This window comes from Dama dama, chromosome 33 (assembly GCF_033118175.1).
Source record: "Dama dama isolate Ldn47 chromosome 33, ASM3311817v1, whole genome shotgun sequence".
Taxonomy (NCBI): domain Eukaryota; kingdom Metazoa; phylum Chordata; class Mammalia; order Artiodactyla; family Cervidae; genus Dama; species Dama dama.
The window spans coordinates 9,657,903-9,667,131 of NC_083713.1; the positions used below are offsets into that span (position 1 = coordinate 9,657,903).

General features: G+C 36.8%; 1 long non-coding RNA gene across 5 annotated transcripts in view; it reads left to right on the forward strand.

Annotated features, from left to right (window-relative positions):
* Positions 1-4,690, forward strand: part of LOC133051121 (uncharacterized) — a 99,822-nt gene extending 95,132 nt beyond the window's left edge. For all 5 annotated transcript variants that reach the window (XR_009691780.1, XR_009691778.1, XR_009691781.1 and 2 more), the window contains one exon: positions 3,855-4,690. This is a non-coding gene — a long non-coding RNA (uncharacterized LOC133051121). The remainder of the gene's footprint in view (positions 1-3,854) is intronic.
* The last annotated feature ends 4,539 nt before the right edge of the window (positions 4,691-9,229 follow it).

Below are 9,229 nucleotides of genomic sequence, written 5' to 3' on the forward strand. Positions count from 1 at the left end.
TGACCCTTCTTAATACTTCTTGAAAACCCCAGAAGAGAGAGTTTGTGAAGTTAGAAAAGTTACTCAAAGCCATGTCTCCTGCTAAAAGTTCTGGAAAGCCATTTTTACATAAAAATGAGGAACAGAAAAGTATTGAGGCCAAATGTCTTGCAAAGTTATGTCTAAGAGAAACAATGAGCAGGATAATATCCCTGATTTTTGAAGAAGAAATGCAAAATAAGGGGACAAAACAAATACTAAAAATTATAATTAAAGAGAAATTTTCTTTAATAAAAAACAATATGAAGTTACATATTTTAAAAAAAACCATACTGTGTAGCTGAGAATGTTGACCCAGAATTATCAACACCAAGACATATGTCTAGCAAAATGAATGAACTTTAAAGAAAAAACTTTCATTGAGTATCCAATCAAAACCGAAAGTGACTTAAAAAGTTAAAAAAATGTAGATTATCATCAGGTTTTTTTGACAGCTATACTTTATGCCAGGAAAAAATGGAATAATGTATTTAAGAGACATAAGGAATAAAATGTAAAGCAAGGATCTTATGTACTGCAAAACCGACTTTCAACTATAAAAGGCACAGAACAACAGTTATCAGTATGCAAGGATTCAGAGAATATTGATCTCATTAACCCTTCCTGAGGAATCTAGAGGAGGATGAGTTTTAAACAATCAAAATGATTAGATAGACATCAGTAGAAGAATTGGTGGTGGACATTAAAACAGTTATCTGAAGAACTAATGCTAAATGAGAGTTAAAATAGTATAATATGTAAAAGCTATATTTTCACATAATGTAGATATAGTATAACTACAAAAATAGGATGAGGGTGAGGAGAGCATATGAAAAAAAAATTAAGCCATTGTTTTATTTAAAATATTTTTTTAATGTGGATCATTTTAAAAAGTCTTTATTGAACTTGTTACAATATTGCTTCTATTTTATGTTTTGGTTTTTTGGCTGCAAGGCATGTCAGATTTTAACTCCCCAACCAGGGACCAAACCAGTATCTCCCACATTGGAAGATAAAGTCTTAACCACTGGGCCACCAGGGAAGTCCTGAACTGTTCTTTGTAATTATATTGGTAGTGTTAATATGCGTATAGTTATTCTAAGCCTGTTCTGTATACAGTGTGGAATACTGTAAATGAGTATTATGGGATATTACAATTCCATCATCTACTGTACCCTTGGGAGCTAGAAATCTTATTATGGAGGAAGAGAGATATAGATGAAGTAAAAGTATAAAATTGGCTAGGTTAAAATCTCACAGTACTAACTTTTGGCTTCCCAGCTGGCGCTAGTGGTAAAGAACCTGCCTGCCAGTGCAGGAGATGCAAGAGATGTAGGTTCGATACCTGGGTCCCAAAGATCCCCTGGCGTAGGAAAAGGCAACCCACTCCAGTACTCTTGCCTGGAAATTCCCATGGACAGAGGAGCCCGGCGGGCTACAATCCCTGGGGCCGCAAAGAGTCAGACACGACTGAGCAGCTAAGCACAGCACTGACTTTTAATTGGAAGTATCAATATTTTTTTGCAAAATTATACCTATAGGTATACTAATCAATAGATTCCTTAACTCTGCCACTGAAAAGGCCAAATAGCAATAAGCAGCCAACTCAGGAGCAATAAGCATTACCACCCAGATTGTGGTCTAGAAATCACAGAAGAAATCAAGACTTTTGGAAACAGGACTGGGTTCTTGTCTGACGCAGGATGCATATAAGATGAACATAGATATCTGTTACTGAAAATCAAGGAAGTTATCAAATCAAGTCATATGGAAAGGACTCAGAGGCCAACCTCAAGAGAATCCTGCTGGCCAAGATAGGACAATATGAGCAAAAAAAGAAAAAGTAATAATTGCTATTGATTGAAATTTTATCAGGTATGTTGAAATCATGAGTTCATGACAATATTTTTAAAAACAAAAGAATTGGTGACCTTCAGAGGAGGACAGTAAACTGGTGGAGAAAAAAACCTGAGCACCTATCCTACATTTTCCATGTGAAATGTATCACTGGGTAACCAAATAGTAGATGAGAGATAATGTCTCCTTATCAAAATATATCAGCTCATAGTGAAAAAGAAATGATGGAATTTGAATGTCACCATTCTATAACCCCCAATGGATCTAGATATCAATAGTTAGAAGTATCACAAAATAAGAATAAACCAGACATTGTATGACTCCTCATGAAAGAACACAACACACCTCTAGTCTTACCCAAAGGAATAAAAGCAAATCCAGTGAAGTCTCTGAATCCAGGTGCCAGTTTGCAGGAAATACCAAGGATGGAAGAGTGAACCAGTACAAGAGAAACTTAAAAGACATATCCAAAACGACTTTTTAATGGGTAAAAATGTCTACGGATTTGCATTTGGGTGTCATAAACCATAAAGAAACAAAGGAAATGATCACTATGAATATCAGGATGGTGAATACTTTGAGGGGCAGGAGGTGATTTGAATTTGGAATGAGGCACATGGAGGACTTCTGAAATACATGAAAATTTCTATTTCTTCAGGTCTTGGCTACGAGAGTATTGGCCTTATAACAACTCGTTGGGGTATACATTTATTTTGCATTGCTTTCTAAATTTTTTACTTTACAGTGGATATAAGTATTAAAAGTAATAAAAAGAAAACCTGTTTAACATAAAGGATACCCATTACACAAAAAGGAGAATTTCAACAAGATCCTCTCACATATATTATTCAAGATTGATAAAGTATCAAAAAGAATCTATAATATTTCCAGTGATTATTATATCTGGTAACAAGTAGATAGAGGGAAAACAAGGAAAAGTCAATAAAGAACCAGGCAAGATGGTGAAATGAAAGGCAAGGACAGTAACCTCTTAATCCTAAAAGAAACCCAAGCAGTATTGGTAGGTTTAGGTGAGCTGTTTTTTCTAAAGTGGGTTTAGGTTTTACACAGAAAAATAAATCGTCACAAAGCCCGAATCATTTGGAAATTCTGATCTTTTGAGACTCAGAGCCTAAATATTTCCTTCCTTTAACTATTGCTGAGACAAGTTAAGAGCCTTTAAACATTTAGATGGATTATTTTACACATCATTGTTCAGCAAATTATCTTTAAATGAAAAAATAAAGGAGTGTCATCAGAATACGACTGCCAAATCACATGAACATGCATTTCTAGGGACACACCTGCAGTGTGGTTAGGTCAGGCAAATTCTAACTTGCAAAATGCATTCCTGGAAAAAGAGTTAGATTCCTTCTACTTTCCTTCCATTTGCTGCAGCGTCTTATTGGCTTATCCTGCCCATCATTTCAAGTGACCTAGTTAAATGAACATTAGACCATCCAGATTAGTCGTCACTCTAGTCCTCCTTTCTTCCCCTGCCTTCTTCATTTCCTCCCATTCCTATTATCCTCTCCTCATTTTCCCCATTATAACCCACACTCCTTTGTCTAATTTTTCCTTTTTCATCATTCTAACAGAAAATATTTGCTATTTTGGAAACTGAATGCTTAAGAATGAGGATGTTATGTAAGTCCACTAAAAAAGACCAGTGGAAGGAAAAACACGTGATTTGTATAGAACAGCAGTTCCCAAGCTTTTTGGCTCCAGGGACCAGTTTTGTGGAAGACAGCGTCTCCATGGATCAGGGAGGGGGATGGTTTGGGGAAGCAACTCCCATTTTGAGTTAGTGTGTAAATTTCAAAAAGAAAACACATTTATTAAAGTTGAGGATAATGTGTAAAACTCACTTATTAAGTCAGCATAGAATTTCAGACTACCATTGTCAGACATTTATGAGGGCTTTTGGAAACTGTAGAAATATCACTGTAATAAATTTTTCCTATCTGTTGCTCTTCCAGTTTTTGTCTTCTGTGAAAGTGCCTCCCACCATCAAGGCTGCAAATGTTCACTCCACTCAAGTTTAACAAGGGCATCGGCCTTGCTGATGGGACCAGTCGCTTGCTGATGGGACCAGCAAGAGAGTCAGCTGAGAGGGTGAGGGTGAGAGCTTCTCATCGAGGCTTTACTTCTTTCTTCAAGAGATGAAAGGGGAAACATGCTGTGCTTTTGGTTACAGTTGTGTGAGGACCCAATGTCAGGGGCAATGGCAGCTTTTTTTCAATTTTGAGGAGAAGAGCTTGAAAACAAAGTCTAACAAGCTGAGAGGTAGAGAACTGAAAACAACCTGAGACCTTGATGGGATCCTCAAGCTGCTGAATCAACCTGTCATGGGACTTCCATGTAACCCAATAAATGTCTTCATTGTTTTAAGACACTTTTACTTGGAAATTATGTAACTTGTAGTTGGAAACATCCTAACTAATACATACTCTAATAATATAGACTTCTTGAACCAGTCTATAAGGACACAGTGTAAATCAAAGCAAACAAATGTAATTAAGTTAGGGTAAAACTTGCTAAAATGTCCTGAATTGTTATTACTTTTTTCATCCAGTTTTACAGACTTTACTTAATTTCAGGCAGATAGACCCTTATCAGCAAAATATGATCAATGACATTAGCAAAACTTAGAAGTACATTAGTTGAATTATTTATACTTTCCACAAACTCTACTGAAACGTGACCAACCTAGAAACTATGGTTTTGTTATAGAGACTACTCAGAAGAGATAGACTTTCTTGTGTCAATTTTCTTCAAAAAATAAAGTATTATTTTATTATAAATTAAACATAAATTTCTTCCTAGCAGTTGCTTACACTGTCTTTCCACGCCCACGGTCACTATAACATCCTGGGAAAATAAAGTCAAAAATCTGTGTAACAATTCCATCATACACTTGGGTCCAGCCAGATACAGAATACAGACAGACAGAAATATTGGAAATAGAGGCTATTGAGGTCTGATTTGGAGAGGGGAGAGAAACAGCAAAAGAACAAAATCTGAGACTATTTATCTCCATGTCCCAGCCCCATATACTCTTTTTACAAAAGATTTAAGTTCTTTCCAAAAACACATGAAAGAATATTGATTGAAGGATTTTTCTGAGTAGCCTCTGACCACTGGGAATGTTCTGAAGTACCTAGTGGGAAACTGAAAACAAGAGAAAAATCTCTGTCTGAGTTGAAGTGAAGTCGCTCAGTCGTGTCTGACTCTTTGAGATCCCATGAACTGTAGCCTGTCAGGTTCCTCTGTCCATGGGATTTTCCAGGCAAGAATACTGGAGTGGATTGCCATTTCCTTCTCCAGGGGATCTTCCCAACCCAGGGATTGAACCTGGGTCTCCTGCATTGCAGGCAGACTCCTTACTGGCTGAGCCACGAGAAGAAGTCACAAAGGTTGGCCTGCTGCGTTGGCTGGGAATCGAACCCGGGTCAACTGTCTGGAAGGCAGCTATGCTCACCACTATACCACCAATGCTCCTTAAATTACACACAGATCTTCTACATTGTCAGTAAATGACTAATAAAGGCAGTTAAAGAACTTAACTGAAAGGATGGGTGCATGTGTGCTAAGTCACTTCAGTCGTGTCCGACTCTTTTCAACCTTGTGGACTGTGGCCTACAGGCCCCTCTGTCCATGGGGATTCTACAGGCAGGAATACTGGAGTGGGTTGCCATGCCATCCCCCTCCAGGGGATCTTCCCGACCCAGAGAGCGAACCCGGGTCTCTCGTGTCTCCTGCACCGACAGGTGGGTTCTTTACCACTAGTGCCACCCAAGGAAACCCATCTGAAAGGATATCTGCAGTTTAAAGCTTTCCTTGAAAGAAGAAAAGCCTTTCAACATTTAATTATCTCACTATAAATTGTTCTCGTAGTGACTACTCCAGAGGGGTGGAGGGGGGTGGGTCACCTAGATTGTAGAGAATAGCTGATTAAGAAAAAAAGTTTCCTAAGGGTGAATTGGCAGAAAAGAAAACTTTGGCAGAGATTCTTTAGGAACAAGTCAACTGGAGTGCGGGATTGGATGGTATCCATGTAAGAGATAAACTAGGATCCCAGTGCTGGGAAAATATATCTATTAACACACGCAATCTTAAGCTTACTCACTGCAATTTAAACCTATTTCTATTTTGCTCATTTCTTTGAAAACATAACAGATAACTGGTGACTGTTTTTCTATATCCTAGTTCCTTCAGTTAACTCTTAGAAAACTGCAACTCTTCTACCTTCTTTTTCTCAGATTAACCAAGAACATCGTTTCCCATAGATAACTATTTTCCAGCCATTATCAACTAATCATCAATCACTTGAATATTTTTTCCCCACGACTTGTACAGTATGGTCAGAAGACTGTTTGCCTCAGAATTGTAAACGTGGATTCCCACGTCATTGCACGGACCTAATAAATAAAGATCTTTGGAGATGTGACTCTTAGCCACACCAAAATCTGAGAACCACTACTTTAAAGAATTGCACAACTCTCAATTTAAACAGAATGATTTGAATTTGACCAATTATCTTTTATCAAGGTCTTTAGCAGTTTAGTTTAGCGAACATATGATGTATTTCTTAATAAATTATAGTTATTCTAATCCCTCCCAACATCATTTATTCATACTGAAAAGCTACCTATCTGATGTGAATTATTAAAGTTACTGAGCTAGGATATGGCAAGTCAATTTCAAAGTATTTTCTACATGTAATATGCTACAAAAAAAACATGATCCAACAAGTCAATGTCTTTTTTTTTCTTTTATGAGAAGTCTTGAACAACCTGTTTTTTTCTCTTGATGTACAAAATTCTAAAAGTGGGAATTGTTAAAGAAATGGTGACATACAGCTTCTGTAAACTTTGTGGCATTGCTGGGTATCATTACAGACAGTCTTTCTAAATCCTCTTTTATGGAAGAATCCAAAGTAACAGAACTTTGCCTGTTTTCTTCTAATTCATTTAATTAAACCTTCTACCAACCTAGAAACCAAGTGAAAGCTCCTAAATAATTTCTGACATGAACTAAATTTTACTTCTGATTCATAATGACTGATTATAACCCTGTGACAGTTACAGAAAATTAATTAGTTACAGGAGCGAGAGAACTCCAGAAATAAAAACGCAGAGGCTGAAATTTGAGTTGTAATCTTTAACACACCATGTGAAAATAGTCAAATGGAATTAAAGAACTTGGGTCACCAAAATAATATTAAGGAAACTCTTTATTATGCATTGGTTTTTGAAAAAAATAAGTAGATGTTATATTCTAGCAATATAAATGACATAAAATGCACAGAGTATTTTAGCTATGATTACAAACTTGCCCAAAATTCTACTTCCATTCAAGCATGAAACTTGTAAAACTCATAGTCTTAATATTTTTTAATCACTTGGGGTAAATATTAAGAAGAGACATTTGGGTCTCTATGCCAAGTGGACTGACTCAGTCTCAGGAGGGTATGTCCTGGGAATCTGCCTTTACAGCGTTAAACATTTACATATTACCCACACCGATAGCATTCCTGCCAAGAGTTCCAACTTCTTCCTTACCTGTGAGATCCAGACAGGCAGTGCTTCGTTTGTCTTAGAGTTTTCCACGGAGTGTTTGCTGGAAATCCATAGCTGAAATCTGTAGGCAATACAATTGGGCAACTTCTTCAAATAGACAATGAATTTTGTCCTTTTTCAAGCATCTCTTTTGGGGTAGAAAAGTATTGGCTGGTGTTAAAATCCAGGTACAATTAATTGTCTTACATCACCTGGGCAAGTATCATGGCAACCCCCCAACTACAACTTTCTTACCTCACTGATCCACTGATAGGCAAACATATTCTTTGTTTTCTAACAGAAAGACAGAAAGCAAACCTGCATAATATCCCAGAAAGCTTTGAACAGAAGATTCTGCAGGAGTCCTGTTTATATGGATTTGGTTTTGGTTTGGTTTGTTTAATCAGTGTAGTTGTCTGCTAGAAAGAGGGACCACAAATGCTGCTGTAATTTAAGAACAATAGACTGCACTAATCACAGATTGTTAATCCTACCTGCTTCTCATGAAAAGGAAGCAGTGTTCCATAATGATGTGAAAGATCCCATGAGTTTTCCTAAATCTGACAACTCTCCTTATTCTGTTTTCCTGTATTTCTTTCTCCACAGTTCTTTAGATACTGTGGAGAGTACAGTATCTTTTCCCCCCTTCATTGCCACCACAAAGCTTATCTATTTTCATGAGAGGTTTTCATAAGAGAGAAAGGCTTGGGGAGGTTTAGTTGAATTTCATCATAGTCTCCCAGTGATAAAATGGTCACCTTCTAAGATTCTGTTATCTCTAGGAAAATATTTATTGCTATCCTTTAAAGCAGAATGTGGTGTTTTGATTTAGCTTCCTTAATAAGAAGCTAAAGATATTTATTAGGGATAGTCTACATGAATAACACTTAAAATATTAATTTAATACACACTTGTTTCCTGTTCTTTTATTCCTCTACTTGATACAGGTATAGGAAAGCATTTCTGTCATTTGAGAATATACCTGTTTCTTTTAGCCACATTTCATAATGCCATTCGAAATTAGACTAAATCAAAATAAATATGGTTAGAAAAAAATGTTGTGCAAGGGGCGAGTGGGGTCAGGGTCTCTGCTGTTTCTCTGGAGGTAGTCTTCAGGGTCAGACAAGGTATGAGTTCAAATAATAACAGTTTGTTTGTAAAAATCATCCTCCCCAAGAGCCCTTACAAGGAGATTTCTGAACTCAAGAGTTCTTTATAAGACTTCTCAATTTGCAAAAAGCGATATTTGGGTGTACACATGGCACCAGGGGTTTGAAGGCAGTTGGTTTAACTTTACTTTGAAGCCAGGGAAGGTCTAGTGAGTTCTACTCAGACCTTTGGGGAAAATGAGGTTAAACTATTTTTAGAAGATGATTTCTGTCACAATTGGGTTCTCTGGAGTACCTTAGCAGAAGCCCAAAATTACAAAAGAAGAAATGAGCTGTTGTTCTACTGAATGTTTAGTGTGAAATACTGAATCACATTAATGGGTTTCCAAGGCCTGAAGAGGATCTGTGCCTTAAAAAAAAGTACAGTTTAAAGATGTTTCAGACTAGGAGTTCTCTACTCATTATTGCTATTAAAACCACTCAAGATATTTTTCCAGTTTTATTGAGGTATGATTGACATATAACATTGTGCTTGTTTTAGGGGTACAACAGAGGGATTTGATATATGTATATGTTGTAAATATAATCTGTTTAACATACACTTCCTCACAGTTGCAGGCTTTTGTTTAAATGATGAGAACTTCTAACATCTGCTGTCAGCAGTTTTCAAATATACGTTACAGT